A 6,621-nucleotide genomic window follows, 5' to 3' on the forward strand; every position below is an offset into this window, starting at 1 on the left:
GTGAGTAACCGTGAAATGCAAGTCAGTGCTTGAGTGCTGTGCATAATACTGACACAATCTAAACTTGTTACAATGTTAGTAAATTGTGTGTGTGTTAAAATATCAGAATAGGCATAACTGCAAGACTTTAGCACAAAATTAATTGGTAATCTGTAAGAAAGGACCTTGGTGATTTGAAAACTTGCAATGCAGTTAGCTATTAATTAAAGGTAACATATTTTATGTTTTTTTTTCTCAATTAAAAAGCTCTACACCAGGGGTGTCAAACTCAAATTAATCAGGGGCCGCATCAGCAGTTTGGTCACCCTCAAAGGGCCGCTGTATAATAATAATAATGCAATGACACCATAGGCTGCTCCCGCTGTATAATAATAATGCAATGACACCACAGGCTGCTCCCGCTGTATAATAATAATGCAATGACAGCACAGGCTGCTCCCGCTGTATAATATAACAATAGTAATGCCATGACACAAATTATTATACAGGGGGAACAGCCTGTGGTGTCATTGCATTATTATTACACAGAGGGAGCAGCCTGTGGTGTCATGGCATTACTTTTATATTATACAGGTGGAGCAGCCTGTGGTGTCATGGCATTATTATTATACAGGGGGAGCAGCCTGTGGTGTCATGGCATAATGCCATGACACCACAGGCTGCTCCCCCTGTACAATAATAATGACACCAAAGGCTGCTCCCCCTGTATAATATAAAAGTAATGCCATGACACCACCACCATATATATTGTTTTTTATGTAACTTACTGTATTTTATCCCTCAGGCTCCTTTGCTGCTGCTGCTGCGGCTCCAGTAATTTCAATTCCACTCTCTGCGCCGCAGCCTGTCCTGCTGCGGCCCACCGATTAGGCCTGCCTTCCTTCCTCTCTGCAGACGCGTGGGTGGGAGGCGTCATCGTCATGACATCCCCACCCAGCGTCTGCCACTGCCTCGATAAGAGGGAACAGGCTGCCGGGCCCTCCTCCACGTAGCCGTGGAGGCCGGCAGCCATGTTCCTGTGGCCGCAGACATCTTAAAAGACCACAGGAACATGGCCGCCGGCAGTGCAAAAAAAAACTCTCAAAAAATATCTAAAAAAAGAGAATAAAAGGTGAAGGCTGGCGGCGGCTGCGCGGGCCACATGACGAGGTCTGTCGGGACGGATTTGGCCCGCAAGCCTTGTGTTTGACACCCGTGCTCTACACTATACCCTTATATCAAATGTCTGATTATTAAAATAAGCACATAAAATAACATGCAGCACAAGCAGACTAAGGGGGTTATTTTGGTTCACTCTTTCTGACAAAATCCTTCTTAGATGGACAAAACCATGTGCACTGCAGGGGGGGGGGGGCAGATGCAACATGTGCAGAGAGAATTAGATTTGGGTGAGTTATTTTGTTTCTGTGCAGGGTAAATACTGGCTGCTTTATTTTTACACTGCAATATAGATCTCACTTTGAAGTAAAACCCCACCCAAATCTAATTCTCTCTGCACAAGTAACATCTTCCCCACCTGCAGTGTACATGGTTTTGTCCATCTAAGAAGGAATTTGTCAGAAAGAGTGACCCAAAATAACCCCCTAAATTTGGCAAAAATAAGTTTCTACAATTGCTATTCTGTGCAGAAGCTATCCATATAATGTTACAATGAAATCCAGAGAATAGTGTCTGGTACACAATTATATTACAAGCAATCTTACGCATTTATCTTCTGTGTCAGTCGCTGGTTCATAGTTACTACATCTTCGGAACCTGTAATATAGATAAAGACACAAACTTGCTACCAGCAATATTGGATTATGGTACGTGTTCAGGAAATAATTGTGACCTTAATCTGAATTAATTGAATGTATTGCATGTGCTAAATAATAGAAGACATTTTACAGTGGATGCATTTTAAAGGCCAGTCATTTCACGGCATTCCAGAAAATGTTTCTTTAATATATTCTGAACTGAGAGTCTTATTTAAATTTGTAAGTAAAGCAAAAAAAAATCAAGTAGTTTGGGTCCGGAAGAAACCATTTTGCCATGCAATTGGACACAATAAATGTATATTTTTCTGTGCACGGTAAATACTGTCTGCTTTTGCATGTAGCCTACAGCTTTATTTATACTGCAAGTTAGATTTCAGTTTAAATACACCCCACCAAAATCTAAGGGGTACATTTAATTAGATGGGTGTTCTATTGAAGATTTGATGTTGCTCATATTCTATCTATTATATTCTAGAAGGAATCAGTAGAATCTGATTGATTGCTATGGGCAACATCCTATATTCAATAGAACAAGCATTTGTAAATTAACCGCTAAATCTCTATACATTTTAGAACTTACCCCCCTGCTCCACAAGAGGGTTCTGCCCTCCATAAGCTGCCCAACACATCGCTATTGCCTGATAACTAATTCAGGACATGCAGTCAAAATCTAGTCAAATTGCTTAACAAGTGACAAATCTTTATGTGAGTACAGAATGAACGATAGTGTTCGAGATCTCTCATTCTGAACCACTACCCTGCCTTTTTGTTGCTTAAGCAAAATTGCTTAGCAAAAATCACTGCATGTGTATGTGCTCTCCATGGGCGATGACAAGGAAATCACCTAGCCTAAACAGCTTAGCAAAATAGCTTAGCACACATCTCTATATGTGAATGCCCTTTAGGAACACATTGTAGTAAAGCCCTATGCTTAAAAAGGAGCAGACTAGATGGGCAAAATGGTTCTAATTTGCCATCACATTGTACTGTATGTGTCTATGTCAAATTCTGTTTCTTAAGAGAGATTAAAATTGCAAATTTAAAGTGCCAATCAACTGCTAATTTTAATTTTTCAAGCACAGCCTGTAAACTATATAGTAGAAACTTGGTTGGCACACTTTAATGCTCACAATTCAATACCAGTGCTTTGATAAATACCCTCCTTAATTTTATTCAGTGTTGTTCTATAGCACTACTGTAATTCTCAAAAACTGATAGAAATGTTACGTATAAATTTTATGTTATTTTTAAAACCACCTTTAAATTAAATTTGCCAACTACGTCTTGCGTTATCTTTACAAATCCATTTTCCATTGAGACTAGTCCCGATTTTAAAAGTATTAGAGTGCATTACAGTGAGCTCAATCCCATGAAGCATAATATATCTTTAATTGCTCTTAATTTGGTAATACATTAAATAAACTTATTTATTCTATGTTTTGGAAATATTAAATATTCACTATACAGCCATTGTTATCCCAAACAGAAATGTATTCAATTTGGAGCTGTATGACTTACGGATTCAGCCAATGTTATCGTAAAACAGGTTTTATTTTTTTTTGATAGATTGTTTCTGAAATTATGATCTAGATGAGCTTGGCATATCAGTTTGGGATAAATGCTGGCTACATTTTATGTACCATATATACTCAAATATAAGCCTACTTTTTCAGAACATTGACTCGAGTGAGGGTCCCACTTGAGTCAATAAGTTTTCCCAGTTTTTTGTTGTAAAATTAGGTGCCTCGGCTTATATTCGGGTCGACTTATACTTGAGTATATACGGTAATTTAGAAAAAAAAATAAGTGAATTTTGAGAAGATGGAGATATAAAATTACTTTTCAAATGTTTCTCTTAATGTATCCTACAACTTAAAGGTCTCAAAATCTATTCATTAAAAGATTAAATCAAAGTAGACATGTTCACTTAAAGTTGAAATAAAAGTTTATCCTGCTTTTAAAAACGTTTTGTATAGGATAATAAGCTTCCCATTCAGAGTATTCACTGTTGACAAACTGTTCATGAACTGCCCCAAATGCAACTGTAAATGAAGGAATGTTGATCCCATGGAGAGTTGGCACAGTCTGTTCTTTCTATAATTTAAAGCCGGGTAAAGGTTAAGAACATTAATCAATTTCAGTCAAACCCAATCATCTATGTAGTATCATGGCCACTTTTTAAAGCTGTAATTTTAAAGCTGTGAGTTAACCGTTTGTGCTCTGTTCCTCTTTTAAAGTGCATAGCAGTCAATATAGAGAACAAAATCCTCTACCTTCCATATTCAGTAACAAAAATGTCCATGTGCAGTGCAGGACAACTACACTGTATTTGTTTTTCATCACTAATATAATCGTACATAGGGATGTACTGTAGATCTTCACCTATCTGGTTACACCAGCACATTGTTCCTGCATAGAAACACCTTAAAGCAGGGGAAGCGAACTCCAGTCCTCGAGAGCTACCAATTCACAGTTTCCAGCTCACCTCAAAGATACACAGGTACACTCCTTACTAACTGACACATTTTAAAAGATCCACAGGTGGAGCTAATTATTTCACTTGTGATTCTGTGAGGAGACATGGAAATTGTTAACTGTTGATAGCTCTCGAGGATTGGGGTTGGCCAAACCTAGCCTTAAGGTGTGCTGGGTGATCCATTTAGATGCACATGTGAAAACAAAGGCATATATAACTTTTTCTATTAGAACATGTATGATTGTGCATTCACTAAAATGGGACCCAGCATCGCTGCAAATGAGTGCAGCATGCCACGTTTAGTTCCTATCACAATCCCGCTAAATAAAACTGCTATACTCCACAACAATATACCAGGATACATTTACAGTATATTGTGAAGATTTGAATTTCATGTATTATCTATAAAATATAGAATCTACGTTATCTTATGCCCGTGTCCTTTTTTTATGTGGGCAAAACCAATAGACAGTTTAAATAGAATATGGCAAGTCAACTGCAGCCTTGTGTTCAACCTGTGGCCTATCATTTTAGAGATTGTATGCATTTCCTTTTCACATTTATATACAACATGATTGCCCAAGTTTGATCAAGGGTCTGGGGTGGTGATAGGGACAAATTCCTTTTACAACTTGTGACTACATAGTTATTTAAAAAGAAAAGGTACCCCTTCAATGCGCCGATTCAAAATGTGTTTGTTGGCTGCAACTCCGTTTGTCTCTCTATACATTTTAGAACTTACCCCCCTGCTTCACAAGAGGTTTCTGCCCTCCATAAGCTGCCCAACACGTCGCTATTGCCTGCTAACTAATTCAGGACATGCAGTCAAAATCTAGTCAAATTGCTTAACAAGTGACAAATCTTTATGTGAGTACAGAATGAACGATAGTGTTCGAGATCTCTGATTCTGAACCACTACCCTGCCTTTTTGTTGCTTAAGCAAAATTGCTTAGCAAAAATCACTGCATGTGTATGTGCTCTCCATGGGCAATGACAAGGAAATCACCTAGCCTAAACAGCTTAGCAAAATAGCTTAGCACACATCTCTATGGGCCTTATTTTGGTTCATTCTTTCTGAAAAAATCCTTCTTAGATGGGCAAAACCATGTGCACTGCAGGTGGGGCAGATGTAACATGTGCAGAGAGAATTAGATTTGGGTGGGGTTTTACTTCAAAGTGAGATCTATATTGTAGTGTAAAAATAAAGCAGTCAGTATTTTCCCTGCACAGAAACAAAATTACTCACCCAAATCTAATTCTCTCTGCACATGTTACATCTGCCCCCCTGCATTGCACATGGTTTTGTCCATCTAAGAAGGATTTTGTCAGAAAGAATGAACCAAAATAAGGCCTATGTGAATGCCCTTTAGGAACACATTGTAGTAAAGCCCTATGCTTAAAAAGGAGCAGACAAGATGGGCAAAATGGTTCTAATTTGCCATCACATTGTACTGTATGCATCTATGTCAAATTCTGTTTCTTAAGAGAGATTAAAATTGCAAATTTAAAGTGCCAATCAACTGCTCATTTAAATTTTTCAAGCACAGCCTGTAAACTATATAGTAGAAACTTGGTTGGCACACTTTAATGCTCACAATTCAATACCAGTGCTTTGATAAATACCCTCCTTAATTTTATTCAGTGTTGTTCTATAGCACTACTGTAATTCTCAAAATCTGATAGAAATGTTACGTTTAAATTTTATGTTATTTTTAAAACCACCTTTAAATTAAATTTGCCAACTACGTCTTGCGTTATCTTTACAAATCCATTTTCCATTGAGACTAGTCCCGATTTTAAAAGTATTAGAGTGCATTACATTGAACTCAATCCCATGAAGCATAATATATCTTTAATTGCTCTTAATTTGGTAATACATTAAATAAACTTATTTATTCTATGTTTTGGAAATATTAAATATTCACTATACAGCCATTGTTATCCCAAACAGAAATGTATTCAATTTGGAGCTGTATGACTTACAGATTCAGCCAATGTTATCGTAAAACAGGTTTTATTTTTTTTGATAGATTGTTTCTGTGTTTGTTGGCTGCAACTCCGTTTGTCCCCTCTGTTAGTAGGAGAAGTGGGAATGGATAGGAACAAAAAACAGAGTACGCCTCTATCTTACCTCTCCACCACCAGTAAGAACTGTAAAGATTTACAGACACGTATCACAATTTTCAACGATTTAATACATAATCTTTTTTTTTTAAATTGATGTGTTAAAACTTTTGTTTGCAGTTTAGTCGTTTTCACATGGTACAAAGAAACACTCAATACGTTTCGTCACACTGACTTCCTCAGGGGTGATTTTCAATATGTTGTTTGTGCAGTGTATAACAATACTACACGTGGAATGACTTCCAATTTATATAAAAAACGGAC

Source organism: Crinia signifera, chromosome 9, assembly GCF_055691185.1.
Source record: "Crinia signifera chromosome 9, ASM5569118v1, whole genome shotgun sequence".
In the NCBI taxonomy this organism is placed as follows: domain Eukaryota; kingdom Metazoa; phylum Chordata; class Amphibia; order Anura; family Myobatrachidae; genus Crinia; species Crinia signifera.